The following is a 24,499-nucleotide window of genomic DNA, read 5'->3' on the forward strand; positions in this document are numbered from 1 at the left end:
GGTCGCCAAACCGCCTAGCCCTCTTCCGAGCAAACTGACGAGGTCTTTTTGAAGGTGGCCCCTAACGTGGCGCTCTCACGCTGTCCCGGGCAGGTCCGGCCCCGCGGTTCCTCGGCCGCAGCCCCGCGATGGTCGCCGCAGTTCGGCGCCGAGGGGCGCGCAGCTTCCGTGCTGGGACGCCAGCGCCAGCCGGCGCGGCTGCTTCGCTCCGCGGACGGCGGGCTTAGGCCCGGCGGGGTCCGGCCAGGCGCTCGGCTCGGAGCCTGGTGGGGCGCTGCCGGCTCGCCGTCGCACGGAGCAGACGGCGCCAAGCTCGGCGTGGAACTTATTCCTGCCTGAGAGAGCGCGCGAGTCCTGATACACAGGCCATGGCTTCACTTCAAAGCTCAGGCTCGTCTCGGAGTCCGCAGACAGGTGAGCAGCACCTGCGGGCGCCGACGCCCACCCTCCCCTCTCAACCCGCCGGCGCAGCAGCCGGTAACCCTTTCGCCAAAAGCGCGCTCGGGCTCCCCTCCCAGACACGCGGCTCCCGGCGCCGCTGGCCTGGGAACCGCGAGCCGGCTGCGTCCCGAGCCCCGCGGCAGCGAGAGACGGACGGCACGCTCGGCCAATCCGTAAGCGCAGGCTGAGGGGCCCGCAGGCCGCGGCCAATGGGCGGCCGCGGGGGGTGGGGCGCTGCTGCCTGGGGCGGGCGGCGGGCGGTGTTGGATCCAGCGCCGCAGAAGGTGAAGCCGGGAGGAGCCGAGCGGAGCGCCGTGCTGAGGCGCGGAAGCGCGTGTGAGTGCGAGACCCGGCCGGCCGCCGAGAGCCCGCCGCAGCCCGCAGCCCGCAGCCCGGAGCCCTCAGCCCGCTGCCCCGCGAGGGGGAGAGTCCAGGGCCGGAGCGGGCGGCGATGGGGCGCTCGGGGGAGCGGCGGGTTCCGAGGCGGCTGCCCGGATCTCTGCTGCCCAGCGCGCCCGGGCTGTAGCAGGTTCTGGAGGGACGCGTCTCCGTGGTGCGTCTGGGGTGAGAGGAGAAAGGGGCCAGCTTCTGTTCTCAGCGAGGGGGCGGAGGGGCCTTTCGGGAGCCCCGGCGTGTCTCTGGGGGACAGCCTCTGCGGGCACTGGCCCTGGAGGCGAAGCGGCTGCCCTGGGGGCCTTTGGGGGCGACGGCAGGGTGCTGACGCGCGTGGCGTCCTGAGCGCCGTGGCGGGGGCCTCGGAAGCCGGGACGCGGGGGAGGGAGCGCGGAGAGTGGGGGTGTCTGCGCGGCCCCGGGCAGCGGGGGGCCAGGCTCTCACATGGAGAGGGAGCCGCCCCACTCGTTCCTCAAAGTTATTGATCGACTGAAAGGCTATTCCCGTCTTGGTGACATTAGCACTAATAAGAACCTTGCTTTTGGTGCCCGACAACTCCTCTAAGACTCGAAAAGAAAAGACAAAAAGGTGCCAGGCGCGGTTACCCTCCGACCAGTTGGGGTTACTTGTCTAACTTGCTGCAGGGTGTATCCTCTTTAAAGACGTGCACCCGGAGCGCGCGCTTGGGCGCCTGATGGGTTCCCCCCATCCTCCCCCGGGACCCGAATCAGTCTTTGTAAGATCCCCAGTCGCCACTGTGCGCGCTTCTGAGGACGTTCTTTCTTCCAGTCCCTGCGGCTCGCCGGCTTTGCTAATTTCTCCGCCTTGCTGCCTTCTCCGCTCCTGGGACAGTCTCCTTATATTACTGAAGGTAGTTTTACCACGTTTTGGGAATATCACCAAGAGCACCTACAGGTTAATTTTCAGCCTCGATGCAAACCCGAGGAATCAATTTCGGTTCATCAACTACAAGCGAGAGCCGATGTTTCTTGGGAGGAGGAAACAACTTGGTATTACTCCTCTGGGAGATATTTGTCATCATTAACCTGCTTCAGTTAAATTAATTCGGCCCAAGATGACTCCAGCGTGAGTGCTGGAAAAATCAAGTGCGTTGGTCACAGAATTGTGTTTACCAAAATAAGCTTTTGGCGAAATTAAAAGTAGAGACATTTGGATTTTGCTTACATTTAAACTTGGCTTTGATAAGGATGGCTTTCCCCCTCCTCCCCCCAAACAAAGAATCTTGGTTATTCTCCCGGGTTTGCTCATTAAGTTTAAAATAGTCACTGATTTTCCTTTTCTTTGCCTCTTTTGTCTGCAGTTTTCATTTCTAAACGTTAACACTAGATGGCTTTCTTATGACAGGCATTTAGTAAACTGTGTTTTTGAGTTGTCTATGTCTGCAATTCAGGTTGTAATTTTTCCAGTCTTAGAATTTGTAATAGGAGAAAAAAAATTCCAAAACTGTGGCTTTACTTGAAGTATACTACTTCCCTATAAAACCTATACAAACAGATACCTATGCAGATATCAAATGGTGGCCTATCATTTCTGTCACTCCAAAAGATGAATTTCAAGAGACAATTTGGCTTCTGTACTTAGTCATGTATTTACTTTTTTCACGTTTTGGGCTTATTTGAGGAATTCACAGTTCTTCAGTGAGTTTTGTAACTCTGTTTAGAAAACCTTTCTGCTTGGTGTGTTTACTGTGTGACTCAGAGAGCACAGAAGAGTATGGATTCATGGAAAAGTGCAATCTTTCTTCAGTTTTGCATGCAAATTGCATTGACTCCTAAAGATTTCAAGATGGGTTTAGGGGAAAAGAGATATGCATGATTCATACCAAGGATTGGGTTATGGACATTTTTAGTTCCTTCTCTCCACTTGCCTGATACTTGCTTTTTCATTCCTAAGCACAACCTTTTATGAGAAGTACAATAGCCTGTAGTTGGCCATTTCAGCACCAAGAAGTTTCCAGTCATGTTTTTAAGTACTTTTATTCTAAAGCAAGACCTTGGCAGCCTGTCCAAATCTTGCCTAAGTAGGCAGACTTACAAGCTACGGAAGTATTTTGAAAGTATAAGCCATTGAGTGCCTTGCCCAGCTTCTTATGTGACATGTTGAATTTATATGTTTGTTCTGAATTAGAGAGTGTATTCGTAACTAGCTGAAGGAAAAACAAAACAAAAAATCCCAACAACTACAAAGAAAGCATCTAGGAAGTAGGAAATGAAATCAGGAACAGCTTTTCATCAGTACCCACATGCTACCTATAGAGGGGGTGAAATGAACTGGGATAAGAAGCATTGTAAGCATTGGGTCCTGAAAATAAAGCGAGAGGGAAATTACTGGTTCGGGGGTGGAGCTTCTGGCTTTGGAGTATGAACCACAGATTTCCCCCCATGGTATTTTTACATCTTTTTCAATAAGTATTTTTTATGTTTTTAAATGTTAGACTTTTTTGAAGAGCTTTAATTTTATGGAATATAACTTTTAGCCTAGTGGGGGAGTTATTACATCGTCCCGACTTGGTTCATATGATGCTTATTGCAGTTAAAAATGTCTATTTTTTTTTTATCCCCCTCAAGACTAGAATGGTATCTTGAAGGTTCCTTGATACCTGATCTTCGTAAACACCTGTCCACCTTGGGGATCTTTTTACCTGAGGCAGAAAGGGGAATGGGTTATTCATTTTGAAAGCTTATGTATTCCTGAAAGTGAGAAATACTAGTGAGCCATCCTGAAATGGCAATTGTTTGGTAATTGAAGTTGGTTTAAAAGTGCTATGTTTGGAAATCAAAACTAGTTTAAGAGGGTTGTGTTTACTGCACACTTTGCAAAGAACTATGTGTTTATGTGGACATAGCCCCCTCCCTCCGCACAGCCATAATTGGTAAGTGCAAGGTTTTGGAGATCTAGGAAGGCATTGAGTCTTTGAACTTATCATCCACTTACAGTGGTGGTGTAGGATTACATATCCCTTCAAAGGACGTACTAAATTTGAAGAAAATTTAGCCTGCTTACTGTGAACTGAAAAGCAAAGTTTTTTTTTTTGAACTTGAATGACATGTGAAGGACAGTCCTGAAGAATACAGGAGGCTCTGGATTTTCTCCTATTAATGTACACAGTTCCCTTGCAGGGTGAGTAGAAAGAGTATCAGGCTGGCAAAAAGGAACCTCCAGTTCCCTGACTGTACCGCCTGATCACTAAATAACGTTTTGAGTAGCCAGTTAATCTTTCTGAGCCTCACTTCCTTCATCTTAAAATAAGTGAGTTTGGCTAAAGTATTTCTATGATCCTTTCAGTACCAAAGTTTTAGATTTGTTTATCATTTAAAATAAATGCATATGAGCAATGAAAATGAAATGGGATTTTTTCTATTTTATAGATGAGCAAGTTTGTAGATGAGTTGGAATTGACTCAGCGACAGTGGGTTTGTTTTGTTTTGAAAGTTTGTATATGAACACTCAAGAGAGTTACAGCTACTTAACCTTGGAAGCGATTATTCAGAAATTGCTTTTCTGTTCTAAACACGTTCAGCTGTGACCCCTTTAAAGGAGGGATAACAATGTAATAGGAATTTAAATGCCTCACAACTTCAGAAATAAATTGTTTTGATCCTTTCTGAACTTGGTTTACAAACTTTGTCTTCAAAGAGCAGCAGTGGTCTAAGGGAGCCATATCTGATCCACTGCAGAGGCTTTGTTTCTTGTGGGATTTCATATTTCTTTGTAATGCAATTCCTTGATAATTTTTTTTTCCCTGTACAACACTGTTTAGTCAAGTTGAGTGATAGGAAAGAAGAGAATATGCAGTAAGTTGAGTCTAGATGTCATGGCATCTCTGGCCCATAAGGGACCTTAGGCTTTCCCTTACTGTTGTTCGTATACTTTTTTGGAAACCAAAGCGAATTTTAGGAATTGTTATTTGTCAGCTTTTAATACTGCTGCATAAGTACATTGGAGCCCTAGTGGCACAGCAGTTAAGAGCTTGGCTGCTAACCAAAAGTTCGGCAGTTCGAATCCATTGGCCGTTCCTTGGAAACCCTATGGGGCAGTTCTACTCTGTCTTATAGGTTTGCTATGAGTCAGAATTGACTCAGTGGCAACGGGTTTGGTTTTTTGGTTTATAAGTATATTGGAAATTAACAAAGCAAATATCAAAATGCATTTAAGAAAAGGGGGAGAGGGGATGTGCATGCTGTCAGACTAAAGGAAAGTTCTCCCCATCCAGAGAATTACCCCCGCACGTACACATATACCCACACACACAGACACTTTGTCCTGTTGCATGGACCAGTGAAAACTTCAGTAACAACAACAAAAAAAAACCAAGCCCACTGCCGTCGAGTCGATTCCGACTTATAACGACCCTATAGGACAGAGTAGAACTGCGCCGTAGAGTTTCCAAGGAGCGCCTGGCGGATTCGAACTGCCGACCTCTTGGTTAGCAGCGATAGCACTTAACCACTACACCAGTAAGGACTAACCCCCCCTCAAAAAAAAAACCCAAACCCCTTGCCTTTGAGTTGATTCTGACTCATAGTGACTCTATAGGACAGAGTAGAAGTGCCCCATACAGTTTCCAAGGAGCACTGACACAGCCCAACTAATGCTTCTTTGTTGCTTGGATTGTCTTTATATGATCTGTTAGTGGTCTTCTTAGGAATACCTGAACATCTCTGTAATGGAAAGCTCTACCTTTTTGATGTGTTTGACGATTGGAAAAATTTTTTGATATATAGAATTGAAATCTAATTCTGCCTATTATTTTGAATTCTATTCCCTTTGTGGTTTACAGAATAAATCCTTCTTTTAGTAGAGGTGTTTCAGTTACTCACAGAGCAATAGCTGTTAAAGTTGGCCTAGAACTGAGTGCTTCTAGTGCAGCTTGACCAGTGTAGGGAAGGGGTACCCTTCTTGTCTTTGCATTTCCTGCTTGTTTTGATGTAGTCCAAGTTTGCATTCACTGTTTTGGTGGCCTCATTCCCCCTGACTCAGTGAGTCTCCTGTTCACTGAAACAGCTGAGCCCTTAATCACATGGCTGCCTGTTAAGTCTTATCTTCCCCATCCCTGTACTAATGCCATTGCAAGACCTAACATTTATTGTGCTTGGTTTTATTTTAACTGGTTCTTCCAGTGCGGTTTTTGGGAACTTCCAAGATAATAAAAGCACCTTTAAAAGTGCAGATTAACAGTGTAATTCTGTATCTTATTGGCCAGAATCGTCCCTAGGAGCAAGAGAGGCTAGGAAATTCAATGTTTAACTTTTCCACCTTTTATTTGGCTGGAACAGGGTGATGAGAGCAACAATGCACAGTATCTGCCGAAATGTCTGATCCAAATTAGCAGCACCCACCCCACCCTCTTTTGCACTGTCTCCCCTCATTCTGCTCCATTTTGATCCATGGCACTTATGATTACCTGACATTATATTGATTATTACTTTTTGTATGTTTATCTTTTGTCTCACTTCAGTAGAATGTCAATGCCATAAGAGCAGGGCCAGTTTGGGTTTACAGTATACTGTATTCCCTGCCCCCAAATGGTTTTTGCCACATGGCATTCAACAATATATTTGCTAATGGAATGACTGAGAGTTGGGGAATTCAACATGAAAGAATTTTGTATCTTGGCTTTTGTTGAACTAAGTAGTTTTATCTTCAAGTTCTAATTGTTTCTACTGTAAATTATCTGTCTGAACATTTTATACCTCATTTCATATCTCTTCCAGGCTATCTAAAATGACCTTTGATTGAACTCTTCTTATGGAGATGGTAAAAATATAGAAGTAGTTTTTGAAGAGGGTTTTAAAATGGAGTTGTATCAAGACCTTTATAGCCACTTTCAGAAGGGTGGGGTTTTGGGGAGTCTGGGCACCCTGGGGTGTGTCCCTCCTTTCATGAGAGAGTGTGGTGTACACCTTTCCCAGGCTTCCAAGTCTGGTCACACGTGACTGCACAGTCTCATGGGAAGTGGTTTGGGCGCATTAATAAAGATAACTGAAAAGAAATGGTTTCTGAATTGTACAACAGTACCTGTAGTCTTTTCTCTCTGGATCTGTTAGGAATTACAATTTCTACAAGAAGTCATGGTTTTTAAAAACATCATCAGAAGCATATAGTAGACTTTTTGTTGACTTAGCACCTTTAAGTTGAGGATTGCAAAGTATATTAGACTATTTTATGCCTTAAATGTAGTAGGTCTAAGTACTATGTTACTCTGAATTCCTGAATAAATTTCAAGTGGTAAGTGTACTTTAAATTTTATACGATAGGAAGCTTTTATCTTTAATATCCTGACATGGTACTGATTCCTATGTTACATGAAATTGGGAGTATCATTCTAAGTCCTCTTTGTTTAAATTTGTATATTAGGACATGCTATAATGACAGTCATTATTATCATGAATGACAGTTGCAACCCTGGTGGTGCAGTGGTTAAGAGCTACCACTGCTAACCAAGAGGTTGGCAGTTCGAATCCACCAGCCACTCATTGGAAACCGTATGGGGCAGTTCTGCTCTGTCCTGTGGGGTCGCTATGAGTTGAAATTGACTCGATGGCAATGGGATAATGACAGTTGTAGACACTGCTGAAAGATGAACCAGAATTATAGTAAAATTACTTGATTTACCACCAGTTTTGTTTATTTGAGGGTCATTGTCAGTCATCTATGGGAGAAAAGCCTGGCAGCCTGCTTCCATGAAGATTACAGCCAAGAAAACCCTATGGAACAGTTCTACCCTGTAACACAGGGGTCTGCTATGAGTTGGAATCGACTTGACAGCAGTCGGTTTGGTTTTGATGTCGTTTGCTTGAAATAATGACTCTATTTCCCTATTTTAAAAATTTTAAAGATGAGTGGGGGAGGCTAATGCTTATGACCTATAAATATAGTAACGAATTGGGGAGAGAGATTCCTAAAGGTAAGTTTTGAAATATTTATTGTGGCCTGAACGTTCATGTATGTCTTCTCACATATTCTTAAGGAGAACCTTACCAGGCCGGTGGGATTATCCCCTTAAAGATGCAGAAACCAAGGTTTAGAGAGAGAGTGAATGATCTTCCAAATCTTAGTTCTTAAGTGTTTAAACCAGGTCCCTTGACTCCAAGTATAGTGCTCTTTCCGTTGCTCCACAGTTGCCTTGTAAGGTATTGTAGACCTCAAAAGGTAATTTTAAAATGAACGAATGAATGAAAGAGAGGAGGAAAGAGGGAAGGGAGTGAAGGCAGATATGTGAGAATAGTTGCTGTAATGGAATTATCTCACTACCCCTGAAAGAGGGAAGTGGTGGCTCAGGGTTGGGCTAATGAGCTTATTGTTCTAGTCTAAAAAATGCAGTTCTATCAGCCAGTGGCCTGTCTGTTATTAACTAGACATTTTGTGGTGAGGTAGCAGTTGTGCTGATTGAATCAGGTTATATATTCTTTGTTGCTGTGAAGTGAGTGGGTTCTTCTGTGATCATGCAGAGAGCATTTTTTTAGCTCCTGAGTCTTTGCCAAGAATAAAAGAAATATAAGAAGAAAACAATTTTTGTTTTGCATTTATACTTTGCCAGATTTGCATAATCTTTGTTTAAGCTGGTTGAATGTGAATCCCTAAATAAATTTCAGGCATTTAAATATTTAAAAGGATTCATCCACAGTACTTTACTCACCCAAAGAATAAGTGCTTACAACAAAGAAAATAACACCCTTGAAGATGTAGCCCATATAGACTTTGTTCACCTTGTCAATGAATTATAAAACATTAATAGCGAAGCTAGAATTTGAACATTCATTGAAATGCTTAGCTGGCTTTGTTCCAAAATATTGTTTCTCTGGTAGAGAAAGCAGGACGATTTGTTTAAAACTGGCAGTTAGCCAGTCAGAATAGCTCTGACGCAATCATTGCTGTAACTACTTTGCTCCGGCTGCTAATTTTAGGGGCGTTAAATCTGGGTGATGTCTGATGGCTGCTGTCGCTGTGCGTCTGGTTATGTGGCGCTTTCTAATTTCACCCTCCTGATTTGGCACCACAGCTCTTAGTTCTTTGAGAAATGAGCTGTAGAGCAGAGAGGATGTTGCATGGGCACAGGGTAGGAGCCTGGGGTGAGGAGAAGGCCCTAGGAGGGTTTCAAGAGGAACCTCCTTTAATCTTCCTACTTTCTTTGTCATTCTTTGGACAAATACTTATCACATACATATGTCTCTTGTTGTAGCACCTTGAGAGGTGCTGAGAAGATGGAGGGAAGTGTAAATCAAGGCCCCCTTCTCCATGGAACAGGCTAATGACAGCGTTCACTGGTTTTTCTTGCCACCCTTGTAAGCATTTGTATGTTTAAAATTGAATTTTACTTTCTCTTTTTTTGGAAAAGGTAAGATGAAGGAGAAAGATGATCATTTTTTAAGAACTATTTGAAGTAATTTTTATATGATAAGTATCTGTATGATATCATCAGAGCAAAGTAGGATTTCCTTGCTGTTGCAGAAGACGAGAGGTAGGATGAGAGGTTGTTTGGCCTTGTCTAACACACTCAGCTCCCCGGGTGCCTTAGTATAGCCCAATTTTAAAATGAGGATGCTGAGCCAGACAGTCTTGGATTCTCTTTAATCTCTAGCATTCTAAGATTTCCAAGTTAGCAGGAGGACTCCTAGGGTTTGAGAGCCCTGAGGGCAGGAGCCAGGTCACTCCACCCCATCCTCCTGCCCTGTGTAAGTGTCTGGCACAGTCAGTAAATTAACTGACTCATAGATTTTTGGGCCTGAAAGGGACCTTCAGGTTATTGTCTAATCAAACTTCCTCATGTTACTGATTCAGAAATATAGAAAACGGTTTAGCAACCAGCCATATTGTATAATAGAACGGGCTGCCATGTCGGGTGGTGAATTAATTACCATTCAACTGTAAGTGTTGTGGCGGAGCTGATGACCATGTGTCAGATATTTTGGAAAATGATTTCTACATAAAGAAGACCATAGGACAGATGGGCACTATAGCTCCTTTCAGATATAATACTGTAGGGGTTCATGAGATTATGATGGACTTATGTAGTCAGGAAAGCATTCGAGGAGAAGGTAGGACTTGAGCTAAGCTTTGGAAAATGGTTAGGATTTGAATTTTTGTGCAGGGCCTATTGTATGCAAGGACACTACTGACCCTGGGGGATCAGCAAAATATATAAAACATACTCTTAGTTATCTATCTGGTAATAGTACTGTCTTCATCAACTCAGTCTCCCTAAAACCGAATTCATCTCTTTGCCTGGTTTAAGTTTTACAACTCCAAAATGAATTTTGTTAACAAAAGCAACATCAAGGAGAGGCGATGGATAGTATCTTCTAAGTGGTGATGAGCTTGTCCATTTGTTGTACTATGGTGGCTTGTGTATGGGTGTGATGTTGGAAGCTGTGCCAGCGGTATTTCAGATACTAGTAGGGTCATCCATGGTGGACAGGTTTCAGTGGCACCTTCAGACTAAGACAGACTAGGAAAAAATGCCTGATGATCTACTTCAAAAAATTAGGCAATGAGAACCCAATGGATCACAACAGAATATTGTCCGATATAGTGCTGGAAGATGAGTCTCTAGGTTGAAAGGCATTAAAAATACCCAGTGGTTGCACCAGTGGACTGGAGCATATCAGTGGCCATGAGGATGGTGTGGGACCACACAGACCACGCAGCAGTTTTCATTCTGTTGTGTATGGGTTGCCATGAGATGGAGCCTACTTGATGGCAGCTTAACAGTCACAGTGCAAGGTAGTCAATCTGATTTTTTTTCTTTCTATTCTAAATTGCTAAAGATTATAGAGTATATCATAAACCTAAAGTGAAAGTTACTTTGGATACAGAGAGATACAAGGTAAACAAGGTTTTGGTATGAAATTACTTAATCTATTTTAGTTGTTTGTCTAGAGAATATGTACATGTCATACTATGTTTGCAATTCAAGATCGCGTGCTTTGTTTTGAGACTTTAGGGATTTCTAACTTTTGGTTATTCATTTACCAAAGTGATTTATTTAAAAATTATTCTAAATAATATATGCTTTAAACAGAGACAGTGTTAGGAAGGACGACTGTGGCCAAAGGGAGCTTGCCTCACCTGAGCAGCCCACCATCAAACGGGTCTCTTTGGGACTTGTGTCAAATTTCTGTTGATGCTCTGTTGCTTTCGTTCACTTTCATTTTTATGTCTCATGGAGTAATTTTAAGTGCTTGGTAAGATTTGCATTTTCAGACTTCAAAACTATAGTCTCAACATAATCACCATCTACTTTCTCCCAACTTTTTCTCATGTAAATGTTCAAAGATAAAGAAAAGTTGAAAGAATTGTGTGGTGAACACCCATATACTCACCAACTAGATTCTCTAATTGTTAACATTTTACTATATTGGCATTATATGTGTTCTACCCATCATCTATCCATTCATCAGTCTGCCTTATTTTTTGACACATTTTCAAACTAAGTTGCATACTTCCCTAGACTTTACCCCTAAACACTTCAGCATGCATACCATTAATAAGAGTTCAAATTTTTTTTCGAGGTAATATTTATCTAGTGAAATGCTTACATCTTAAGTATGTCATTCTATGAGTTTTGAGAAATGCATGTACCCACGTAATCCCACTGTCTTAGTTATCTAGTGCTGCTATAACAGAAATACAAGTGGATGGCTTTAACAAAGAGAAGTTTATTTTCTCACACTAAAGTATGCTGAAAGTCCAAATTCAGGGTGTCAGCTCTGGGGGAAGGCATTCTCTCTCTGTCGGCCTTCTCGTCAGTCTTCCCCTGGCCTAAGAACTTCTCTGCGTAGGCACCCCAGGTCTAAAGGATGCATTCTGCTCCTGGTGCTGCTTTCTTGGTGGTATGAGGTACCCCTGTCTCTCTGCTTGCTTCTTTCTTTATATCTCAAGATACTGCCTCAAGACACAATCCAATCCTGTAGATTAAGATCTTCCTCACTAACACAACTGCCGTCCATCCTCCCTCGTTAACATCGTAGAGGCAGGATTTACAACATATAGGAAAATCATGGCCCAGCCCAATTGATGCACACATTTTTTGGGGGACAAAATTCAATCCATGACACCTGCGTTCCCATCACCCCAGAGCCCCAGGAAATTCTCTCATTCCTCTTCCCTGTCAGTTAGCCCTGCTCCCAACAACAGCTGTTTTTTTTTTGTCTATAGATAAGGTTTGCTTGTTCTCAAACTTCATATAAATGGAATCATACAGTAGTACTCTTTTTCGTGTGACATCTTTCACTCAGCATAATTTTTTTTTTAGTTTTGCCATATCCTTTAAAATATATATAACACAAGGCTTGCTTTACTTTTACCTTGATTGTGTGCCCTGTTCAAAGACCATATCCATTTTTGTCACATTCTTTTGGTAGCAATTTCTTTTAGATATCTGTTGTATTTATCTTAAGTTTCATCTCAACCTCCTCCTTCCCAACAGGGATGTGATTTTCATACCGGATTTGGCTACTTTCTGACTGAGCCTCTTCATACACCCTGCCCCGTAGATCCTAAAAACTATCGGGGGCTTATGTTAGATTGCTAACCCTTGCTGCAGGGCTGGCTTATGCCAGCTTGCAGCATTCAGCTGAGCTCGTTTGCTTCGGAAGAAATGGATCCTGTCTAGACCCATTACCTGTTTATTTGTGTATGCTACTTAGAAAACTTAAAAAAAAAAAACCCAAAAACTTCAGGCAAACGAAAATGCATCTGTTTATTTTTGGAAGGCCTATCCTTTCCTTTGTGATTGACTTTGAAGTTTGAAGTAAAGATTTTGTAAGGCATCTCTAATGAATAAATTTCTAATTCAAATGTAATATTTTATTAAAACTAAAATTTCTTGAGTTCAGTTTAATGATGCTATATGGAGGAGACCAACCAAAAATTAGGAGAGTTTTGGACTTTTGAAATCACCTGTACTGAGGAGATAATTGGCTAGAAAAATAAAATCCTAGTTGATTTAAACATAGAATCCTAGATTTAAGTAACCACCCTGTTGCTCTGCCCCTTTCCTGAAGTTCTGAGTTGCTCCCCAGCCATGAACAGAACATAAAACTTTCACCAGCAGTACTGTGTTAATGGCTGTTTGGCATAGACAGTGTGCAGTCAGTGTGTGAAGTTTTCTCTAGGGCTGTATTGGTTAGGATTGCTGTAGCTGCTCTCAAAGAGACAAGCTTACTTCTTTCTTGTATAACAGCCTGAAGACTGGGCAGGTGGGCTGCTTTTCTCCACAGACCACTCATGGGCCACATTCCTTCCATCTTTTTTCTTCAGCCATAGGACATTGGCCTCATCTGTGCGGTTGAAGCCCACTGGGCACATCTGCTCTTCCTGCTTTTGCGGAAAAGGGAAGGAGCCCCAAGGAGGAGTAGTGTCATCTAAAGGCCTGGCCCAGGAGTGGTCTGCACCACTTCTGCTCACATTACACTGGAAAGCTTAATGACCTGACCACACCTAACCTCACGAGAGCCTGGGGAATGACGTGTAGCTGGCCTTCTATGGACGTTGGTTCCAGTACTGCAGAATTAACATTGCCTCTGCCTTGGTTCTGTTCACCCAGCAGGTTTTGTGATGCTCTGTTTGATGCTGGGTATCAGAATTCCATGTCGGGGCTTCACTGTCACCTGCCTCTCTACCGCAGGATAAATGTACTTGTGATCTTTGGCCCCTTTTTGCTGTTATACTGTGATCCCAAAACAAGGAACATGCTTTGGGTAGAGACCAAGGGGGCCTTCTCAGCAGCTGTGGTGCCTGTAGAAAAGCTGTTTCATCTCTAAAATCCTCCCACCTGTGAGTAGAGAAAGACTTGTCTACCTCGTAACGTTATGGTGAGGATTCATTGAGATGTCTTAGGTGCTTAGATAAGTTCATTCAATTATGAAATATTTACCGCATGCTCTTTCATGCCAGGGGCAGTTCTGTGGACTTGGGTTATGATACTCAGGTGAAGCAGTCATTGCTCTCATGCGCCTTTGTCCCGACAATGTAGCAAACTCTCTAGTAGTATTCTCTCATTAGATCTTTTATTTTATTGGAGGCAGTGCAACCATCTCTTGTGATTCAGTTTACTTCTTGGTGGGGGTGGTGGTGGTAAAGCCTAATAATAATGGGATTGCAGCAAGATTCTGTACCTTTGAAAGAAACGTTACTGGGGATGTGGATTAGGGGCTGTAATAAAGGACCCAGTCCCCTGCTTAAAATTCAGACTCATAATTGAGGGCTTAAGAGACAGTTGCTGAATGGAATAATGGTAATCATCCATTCAGGAACCACAGGGCTTCTTGGGAGCAGAGACCCTTAAATGCCTGCAGTGTACTCAGGCTTGTGCCATTCAGAAGGAAGTTCCATTGGAGTCAGGGGCTGTCTCCCACTCTAAGAGGAGCTGTGACAGGGTCACAGAGCACGTCGTAAGGGAAGAGTTGTGCTTGTGGTTTGTCCTTCTCTCTAATGAGCTAGCATTACACTGCTTCAGACTGAAAGAACTTAGAGCAGATTGTTTGCTAGCACCTTGTGAGAATCTCTTGATGTGCCAATTCTGATCAATTGGTGGTGGCTATGTTGGGGACCATGTTAAAAATATTCTGAGTCTGTCTCTGATTTCAGGGGGAACAAGTGCTCTCTGGTCAGCTCACAATGTGAGTCAAGAGTGTGGACATAGAGAGCAGTTATCTTTCCTAGGGCTCTGAGTTTTGCTCAGTTTTACCCTCTATATTTATCCTATGGAATTCCTGGAAGGTGCAAACGGTTAATGTGCTTGACTGCTAACCAAAAGGTTGGAGGTTCATGTCCATCCAGAGGCATCTCGGAAGAAAGGCCTGGCAATCTAATTCTGAAAAATCAGCCATTGAAACCGTATGGAGCACTGTGCTTCTCTGATACACATGGGGTCACCATGAGTCAGAGTGGACTTGCTAACAACTGGTATCGTTATCCTGCGGGGTTGCAAAGATATGTATAGTAGCCCTGGTGATACCAAACATAATATTCCCCTCATAAAAGCCATAATGTTTTGCAAACGGAAGCATAATTCCTTCAGTATGCTTGAGAGAAAAGACTTAGGCTCATTTGCTGCTAAGTTGGGTGAGTCTATACACCTTTGGACTTAAAATTTTTTTTCCCCGGAGGTTAGAGTGTGGAGATTTCATGGCTTGAAGGAAGAACTCAAAAGAATGAAAATTTGGTGATAGGGTTGCGTTTGTCACTTTTCATTAGCTAAACTACGGGTTGGAGGCTACTGGTTGAAATAAATGACACTTAAAACTTTTTTATGGGATGGAAAGGCTGAATGGTTTTTCTTTTAACAGGAGCATTGTGGTGTTTTGATAATGTGGAAGTTGTATTCATTTCCCTTCAGTTGCTGCTATCTGCTCAGGATATGTTACAGATGGGTTATGCTGATTTTGCTAATTTTTGCCAATAATTTAAGCATGGAGAGATCCAGGGAACCTCCAGAGCGATAAGAACGCAGCTGCCAAGGATAACTTTGAGAGGAGAGGAACATTTCTTGAGCCTTTCATTTGATTTGGGGGCAGTAGCTGTGGCTAAGCAGCTGCAGATGGTGGGCTTTTAGCTCCTGCTGTGGCCGTTCGGGAGTTCTTTACATCTTTTTGTTTGTAGTGAACAAAAGAGCAGTGTGGGACTTAATCAGCTAGATCAAGTGTATATAAATTCTGAGGACAGTGTCTCTATCCTAACTGAAGTATTAAACTTATAAGTGAGGGAAACTGGCCTGGTGATTTATGGTGTCTGACTAAACCCCACGTTCACATGCCCCCAAAATGTGTGTGCTTTGACTTTTCATTAATGGGTAAATGTTTACATTGGCCTTTGCCCTTATTACTAGCTATTCCATCAGCCAGGGCCCTTTAACTTTTTCTGCTTATGCTGTTGCTTGAAGGATCTGGCCGTCCCTTCGCTTGAACGTGGGCCTGTATTTCACGTGATGTTAAGTTAGTTTGTTGGTTGGATTGTTTGAAGGAAAAAGGAATGTTTCTGAGAGTGGGTGAAGGTTTCTCAGGGTTCAGGTCTAAATGGAAAGAGAGGAGATGCCAAAGAAATACAAATATAATAATAATCTCAATAAAATGGTTTTGAAGGCAGGCCCTCCCTCAAAATGTTCTCTGTTATTGTTGGACTAAGAATAAAGACCTGGATGGACCAAGCCTCTCATCCTGTGGGCGATTCTTACATTTTTTGTGTTCAAAATGATTTCAGCTTCCTGTTGCTCAGATACTGGGTGTGTTCTGTGGGTTAAAGCATACAGCACCTGAAAGATCGTATTCTATACTTGCTAAATTGAGGTGAACTAATTTGGTCTACATGAAAAAATTTGGTTAGCATTTTTTTGTGTGTGTTTGTTTGAATATTGTAACTTAGTTGGAGGTTTCCAAAAGCCTGATTCTACTAATCTTATATTGTTAATAATATCTCTGTTTTGTTCATTCTTTTTAATCCTTGTTAACAATGTTCTGAATATCGAGATTCAGTGTGACTTGCAGAATTGTTGGAAGGCAGTTCCATGTTTGACACCTTGGAGAATGTATGGAATCTTCTTAGCATCTGGAGATACTCATCTTGACTCCATAATAAAAGTGGCTGATTTGCTAGAGATTACCTATAACTTTACTTTTTACTTGTTTTGTCTTGGCCTTCTACAGCCTTTACCACCAGGATAGGTTTTTATCTTATGGAAATGTTAGCATTTGCAGCCGTATCTTTTGGCATAGAGACATTAAGCCTAAATGTACTGTTTACCTTGCCACTCATTCCGGACAAATGGGTGAAGCGCAAGCCAAAGGTCAGAGAACACTGATGTGCTTTGGGCCTGTCCTTAGCACATATGTAGTCTTTTCTTTACCTCTTTGTAAGAATGTGAGTTGCAGTGTCTCTCCCCAGTCTACTGCTGGCCGCATTGGGTATGTCAACTTAGCGCAGTACATGTGGTGTCCAGCCCAGTACTCGCTCACCATGTCCACCCACCCGGACCAGGAATTCGTCAAAACCAGAGTCTGGGGTTCATCTGTCTTGTCCCAATGACATCACCTAGCATAGCACTTCTCTGTGGCAAACACCAGTTTTTTTTTTTTTTTTTTAATGTTCCAACTTAATTGGAGGGTTCCAATCCCTCACAGGATAGTACTTTTGAAAATATAACAATTTTCCTGAGTATGAGTGGGAGGTAAGAAGGTCACCGGGTAACCCCTACACATGTGCCTGAAGATTACCATGGCACTTGGGTAAAAGATTAGTAGATCAGGAGAAAAGAACCAACAGTGTACTTTTCTTTAATGTTCTTACCCCACGCTTGGCTCTTCACATCTTCTCAGTTAAGCTCTGTTCCAGTTTTAGTAAAGTAGAAGTATTAAAGTAAATGATAATTATGTGGAGACTTTGGGTGAGGAATTTAGTGCAAAGAAATAATGACAGTTGGTGCAAAAGATTTATGTATAAGGATGCTCAATGTAGTGTTACTTCTAACAGGGAAAACTGGTTAAATGTTGACAGCGAGATATTATATTCCATACGATCAAGTACTTTAAATCAATTAAGTGTCTTGTTTTACAAGAATATTTAATGATATGGGAAAGTGTTCACCAAATAGTAAATGCAAAATTTGTTTGCTAAGCAGTATGTAAAGAGCCCTGATGGTGCAATGGTGAAGCACTCGGCTTCTAATCGAAAGGTTGGCGATTCATACCTACCCAGTGGGTCCACTGGAGAAAGACCTGGCAATCTGTACCTGTAAAGATTACAGCCATGACTTATATTTTATTATATTTCACAAATCAGTATAATTTCTGTGGAACAAGTGTTACATTTGGGGTGACTTTTATTCAGCAAAACTTCTGAGCCCCCATTGTGGATTGGATACTGTGGTAAACCAGGGTTGAACCTGAGCTCTGTACCAGCCTGGGCAAGTTAAAGTTGAATTTCCTCATCTCTAAAAGGGGATCGTAGTACCTATCGTGAAAGGTTGTGGTGTGATTACTGATAATGCTTGTAAAAGTGCTTTGCACATGGCAGATGCTCGGTCAGTCATTATTTTTCCTGGTGTGCATTTATTGAGCATCTAGTATGTGCAGAACAACACGTATGCATGTACTAGAGCACTGCCAGAGGAGGCAGCTGGGAAGGAAACGGATATGACTGCCTGTAAACCCTGGATGAGTTTTGATGAATGAACAGTTTTTTAAAGTCACGATGTTAGAGTTTTTATTTATTCCAGGATTAAGAATTTCTCTCTTTAATGATCGTAAGAGACAAAGCAGAAAGTTGCTTTGAAGAAAGTTGGCTTGGATCTGGGCAGGGGAAACTCTGTCAAACAACCTGCTGGAATTCCTTGAAGATTCTCCAGCTCTGATAAGGAAAAATCAGGGATGTGTGGTGTCCTTAGCCTGCAGTGATTAATCTCTGGTGGGATTAGGTCAGTTTGTGTGAAACGTACCATTCAACAGGTGTTAAAAGGGATTCTGTAAATGTGACAGATAGGCCTAGGATGACAACAGAGAAACTTTTGAGTGGGTTGTGGATTGTGTGTGTATCATGTACGTTCCTATTAAAAACTTTCTGCTCACTTAACTTCTGTATTTCAGAGGACCTCTTCCTCCTGGATACCTTTTTATTTAGTTAGCGGTCAAAAATAGGTAACTTGAACCTTTGTGTTAGTTTCTATTGGTACCTAAAAAAAAAAAATCCTGGAAAGAGAAATTGTGAGTGCATTCTGGTGAAGCCTTGTGATACAGTGTCATACGGCTGGTATTCGGCTGGGACTGAGTGCTGTGTATGCATTTAAGTGTCACCGTGCGTGTACCTCGCTGTCACCTGCATTGGTGGATGGCTAGGACCTCACAGCTGTTTCTGAACAGAACGTTCATTCCAGCTCCCTGGTACTTCCACACTCAGTTCCTCCGTTCCTTTTCCCCTTTAACTCATGTCTGCCATCTCGCCTTCATCCTTCCCACTCTATGGTTTCTGTACTTGTAAACCCTGTGGCTTCCTGCCAGGCCCCATCCTCCGTGACTTCCTGCTCCTTTTGACCTTGATGAACCCCTCTCTGTTTAAATAGACTCTTAGCCTTGGCTTCTGTGGCACCACTCTCATCCACCCTTTTACTACCCTAATCCTTTCTTTTCTGTCTTTGCTGGCCTCTCCTCTCCGATTTCCTTTTAAATGTTGGGGACCCCTTGGCCCTCTTCTCCTCTGGGTGATCCTGCCTTCCTAAGTGGTTTCTTTCACTACCTCTGTGATGATGGCTTCTCAGTCTTTACCTGTTTGACCTTTTTCCAGCTGCTTCTAGTCATATTCCTTGCATAGTCTTGATATATTTCAAAGTAAATGAGTCCTTTTTAGTTCTTTTATTTTCCCCCACAAGTCTCTTTTGTACTGTGTTCTTTATCTTAGTACTGTATGCATCATTTCCTAATATGCCCACCTAGTAAAACCATGGTGCCATCCTAACTCAGCCCTTACACCACCTGTGTATAGTTGGTCACCAACATTGCAGTTCTACCTCAGAAATGCCTTGACTCTCTTTTTCGTCTCATCTGCCCCCGCTATATTTTAGTACATATCATCCTCTGTGAATTTTGTAATGGCTTTCTCACCTGTGCTGTCAGTACAGTAGTAGCCTCTAGCCACATGCACCTGCTTAAATTTAATTAATTAAAATTAACTAAAATAAAAATTCAAATCCTCAAGTCTCACTAGCCACATTTCAAGTGCTTAGTAGCCATGTGTGGCCAGTGGCTACCATATTGGACAGCTGACGTGGAATATTTTTAATCACTGCAGAAAGTTCTCTTTGAGGGCACTGGTCTAGCTAGTCTCCCTGCTACAGTTTCTCATCCGCTCCATTTTATCCTTCTTACTGCTGCCAAAATTTTCACTTCTCTTCCTTTGCACAATCTCTTCTCTCTCTGCCTCGAAATGCCCTTCTCCTCCTCTTCAGGCTTAACTGCATTTGGTTTATCTCTTGTAGTGACGTTTACTCATTGCCTTACAACATTTGTTTACTAGTCTGGCCTCTCCCTTTGAAGGGGCTTCTCTAGGGGTACTATCTTCAAATGTTTTTGCCTTTGTGCTCTCTAAAATAACTTTTAAAAACTTTGTATTCTCTCATGTTTTTAAGGTGACAGCAATGTTTCTGATCATAAGTTTAAATTATTTTTTCCAATAAGAAGTAGAAATATTAAACATTTTATAAGATGAAAGTAATACAAAGATTGGCTTAGTTGGAATAAATCTTTCACAGTACAGTTTGAGAGAATCAGTTTTAACGACCAGCTGGAAAAAAGTACTAGTAAAAAATTCAAGGCAAATTGTTATCTCTGGGGTTCTTCTAACTTGACTTTTAAGTTTTGGTATTTTGGAAAAAATTTCCAGGTATATTTAAAAGAATCCACGTCATTAGTCTATATTGCTTTGGTTGTTTTGAAACCAGAGCATCCCCAAATGAGCTGCATTTGACTTCTGTGAGAACATAAGACAGGAATTCATATGGGTTCAAGGTGCCATGATTAATCATTAAAGAAGACTTTCCCAGTATTCAGCATTTTGAATTATCCCATTGTTTGGTGACCTGCAGGTTTTTAAACTCTAGAACAATACACCGTAATAAGATTGCAATGAGAGAGAAGCTGTTGGGAAGACAGGGCATCCATCAGTTTTGGGGAAGAAGTGTGTATGGAAGGTGAGGATCTAGAAATTGATGCCTTAAACTATCCTTAAACTGTGCACATATTAAAAAAATCCACTGCTGTCATGCACATATAGCCCTGGAAAAACTCAGTTGGAAGACCGCAGCTCCAAGACAGGGGTAGTCTTCACCCTGTGTCCTTCCCCTGTGCCGGGCAGGGGGCTGGCGTGTCCTGGCTGTTCTGATGTGGGACAGAATAGGCCTGTCTTCTAGTTTTAATTCACCACACCCACCCCAGGGGTATGCCTGCTTTTCCTAAGAGGTGCAGTAGGGGGCTACCGCCGAAACCTTCTCTTCCCCGAATATCTCCATCACCACTGGTCATAGGAAGTAGGTTACTTGCGTTATGCCTTTGGGAGCAATGAAGTATTTTTGTTGTGAAAAACAGTAGCTGTATTTATAGAGGCCTGCGTGATTGTATCAAGTATTATATAAGCAATTTTATAGCCCTGTGAAGAGCATCTTTTCTTCTTTTCTTCCACCATCTGAATGGCTGTGTTGAGTGCATCCTGAGGCTTCCATTTCTTCAGGTAGTAACTCGCCTGGTTCCTCCTCTGTGGCAATATTATACATTTTGGCTTTATGGCTAGCCTTCTGCTTATTGCAGAAACAGAATATGTGATGGTGATCACTGACCTGCTAGTTCATTGACAGACCACATTGTGTCCTCCGACAGGCACACTCTTTAATTTAGGTTATCATCTCTTTTAAGAAAGTATCTAAACTTTCAGACAACAGTTCGGTTCTCAGTCATCCTAGCAACCCAGGTACCTCATCCTGTCACACTTATAACCCCTACTTCACGGGGGGTAAGGCATTTGCACAGATGAGGCATTCTTGCCCTGGGAAGCTTGAAGTAACCAGAATTAAGTTAGAAATATTTGATTAAAACTAAGAAGGAGTGTTGATTTTGGCTGTCGCTTCTCAGGGAGGGTAACTGAAGTAATAAAGAGCTGATTCGGTAATTTGTGCTTTCTAATTCTGATTAGTACAGCTCAGCACAGAAATGCTAAGAAGTGATGGGAAAATCATTATCCTTTTTTTTTTTTTTTCCTTTTTTCCTTCCTTTTTGTGGTAACTGTCACCAATATTGACCCTTCATTTGAAAACTCAGAAGCCGATGCCATGTTCATAGCTCCTTCCAGAACCGAGCTTAAAGTTCTAAAGCATCACTGGAAAGCAACGGGCAAGACCGAAGGCCTTGTTTCAGAGCCAATTCAGGGGACAGGGAAGGCAGTAAGCTCTGGCATGGTTGCCCATGGCTCTGGCAAAAGCCCTGCATATGTGCAAGCAAAACCCATGTGTTTTCTTTTCTAATCGCTAGTGCATTAGTTGCCAGTTTTTTTTTTTTTTAAATCTGGTAAGCCTGAGTAACATGCTCATGATGGTGTTTCCTATCTTGTACAGGAGATGCCAAGGTAGATAGTGATTAATGAATGGTTTGTTGGATACTTTAAGTGACAGGCTTTTGCAGTGCAGACTGAGATTGGACTGTAGAAGTCCTCTAGCGTTACATGTGAGGATGGTAATTTTAGTAGGAGTCTTGGGCTTTGCTAAGGAGCTCGTGGCACAAATTGGTTTTACACATCTCTGCTCAGGAGTCCTGGCAAGGGTTATTGTCTCCCATCTCAGAGAAAGCAGTTCTACTCCAGTGTGCAGCCTCCCTCACTGCAATCTTGGAGGTGATCACCGGCTGCTTCCTGCCCATGAGGTGCATAGGATAGGCACATGTGAGAGCGCACCCATGGATTTGGATATTTTTCTCCCCAGAGTTGCTAGCACATTTTAGTCTGATACTGTGCGGAAGATAATGCAGCTTCCTGCAACAGGTAAAAATGTGCCGTTGGCCAAAATTCTTCCTGGCGGAGCATGGTTGAAAAGCTGTCAGCATTCTGCTACCTCGGCTCCTTCTGCCAAATGGTGTACTTAGGGTTGGGAAATTACAAGGTGTCAGGGACAAAGCCATTGGATTGGGCTCCACTGTAAGACCCATTAAGCTGTTACAGACTTCTTCAGAATGGATGCCAGTTGCAGTAACTGCTGTGTTCCAGGTGACCAGTAGCAGCTCTGTTGTTTACTAATAAAAAGAGTGTATAATCTGAATCTGAGGACCCCCCGCCATGTGTTATGGTCCGAGTTTTGAGGCATATAACCTACGCTGTTCACTCACTGAGTGCTCAGTATTTGCTAAGGAGGTAATGTCACTGGATTTCAGGGACTTCAGGTCCTCAAGGCAATTGCTCAGTAAGTAATTGTTGAAGTAAATTTAAATGAATAGGCTAAAAATTCCAGGGTTGGGAATTTTTTGGGGGGGGGAGGGGCAAAGGATTGTCACATAATTCAGGGATTAGTTTCTAGTCAGACAACAGACTCGTTTCACCCTATATATCTTCACCCCGTGTGGCCAGGAAAAGTTTCAGAGTTGAGCTGTACTTGCATGTTTGGCTCAGTCTGGCTTACCAGTCTCTACAAATTACATTTGTATGGCATTTCTAATGCCAGTGGATGGATCCAAGGAAAACAGGTGTCTGTGTGTTGGACACAAGCTGTCTTTTAAAGGAACGTTGAACAAAATGGAGCAGGTTTGTCTTTGATGGGGAGATAATAGACAATTAAGAGAAAAAAATGGGCGAAAAGGCTGATAATGAAGGCAGGGTTATTGGCAAGCTCTGTTAGTTTCAGTTCCAGTCTGTAGCTTACATATAGGCGTGCCTTGCTTTAAGGAAACAGATCTAAGAACAGATTTTGAAAATGCAGTGTTTATTTGCATTGTAAAAGTCCAAATATTTGCATTGCAGCCTGTCCAAGAGAAATTCATGCTCGAGGTTCTGATTCTACCTCTGCAAAATCTCAAAGGTCTCTGCTGTTACTGCGGCAGCCCTGGCTAGCCTGGCATGCCAGGAGCCCTGCAGCAGAGGCCTGAGTGAGTCTTCCAACTCTCAGACCAGATATTGTTACTTCTTTAGGTTAAAGTCCAAGCTCCTTAAAGCCCCCTTAGAGGCTCTTGTCACCTGGCCTTTGCCCGCTCCCTCCTTTGCACTTTTCCATCCAGATCCAGCCATGTTGAATTTGTTTTTTCCCATGGGCTGCAGCTGCTGCCTGAATTTTCTCCTCCTGGCGCTGTCCATTTCATGCTTGCTTGGCCAGCTCTGCTCATCCTTCTGTTTTCAGCCTGTGTGTCACCTGAGAATACTTTCTTGTCCACTTCATTCCCTTCTGTACTCAGCTTTGTCCTCCCAGAGCACCCACATCTTCTCCATCACTATAATCATCTTCTTTCCCTCCCAGGCTGCACACGCTGTGAGGACAGGGGCCTCACCATCACCTCCTCAGTCTGCAGCACAGCTCCTAGTGCATACTAGGCAGTCAGTACATTTTTTGCAGTAAATGAGTATTTTTTTTCTTTTGAATAGCAAATGCTTCTAATATATTTTAATAGCCGATTTTCAGATAAACCAATCATTGTGTAAACTCAGGTATCCTGACTGCGGGGAGGGGACTGAGCAGTGCAAATGGTTTGCACTGGACTACTATCCAAACGGTTGGTGGTTCAGACCCACTTAGCAGCACAGTGGAGGAAAGGCCTGGCAGTCTGCTTCTGTAAAGATTACAGCCGAGAAAACCTAATGGAGCAGTTCTACTCTGTAACACATGAGGTCGCCATGAGTTGCATTTGGCTCAGTGACAATGGGTTTGGACCTTTTGGTCCTTTTGGAATGTGAAAATTGATGCTGTTTCCCATCCTTAGGTGTTAGGGCCTCAGTGCACCCTCTTTGTCTCCCCTAGTTTGAAAAAAGTTGAAAATTATAACCAAAGTAAAAATAGAGGCCAAAATGCTCATTTATGATTGATAGAGCTTAGATTGGAGGTCAGAGTCCCAGTGAGGTGCAAACAATTAAAAGCTCAACTACTAGCTGAAGGCTGGCAGTTCAAACCGACCTAGAGGCTCCTTGAAAAACAGAC

At 42.9% G+C, this 24,499-nt stretch overlaps 1 protein-coding gene across 9 annotated transcripts in view; it reads left to right on the plus strand.

The window, feature by feature from the left end:
• The first annotated feature begins 367 nt into the window (after positions 1–367).
• SIPA1L2 (signal induced proliferation associated 1 like 2) overlaps positions 368–24,499 on the plus strand; it is a 254,858-nt gene continuing 230,726 nt past the window's right edge. For 4 of the 9 annotated variants that reach the window (XM_049867903.1, XM_049867913.1, XM_049867912.1 and 1 more), the window contains exon 1: positions 732–994. The gene's annotated coding sequence lies outside the window, so the exon portion shown is untranslated. Of the gene's footprint in view, positions 415–730; positions 1,006–1,025; positions 1,706–12,727; positions 13,633–24,499 lie in introns of those variants that run through there. The other 5 variants (XM_049867910.1, XM_049867906.1, XM_049867905.1 and 2 more) reach the window with 5 other exon arrangements.

This window comes from Elephas maximus, chromosome 24, assembly GCF_024166365.1.
Source record: "Elephas maximus indicus isolate mEleMax1 chromosome 24, mEleMax1 primary haplotype, whole genome shotgun sequence".
Classification (NCBI taxonomy): Eukaryota; Metazoa; Chordata; class Mammalia; order Proboscidea; family Elephantidae; genus Elephas; species Elephas maximus.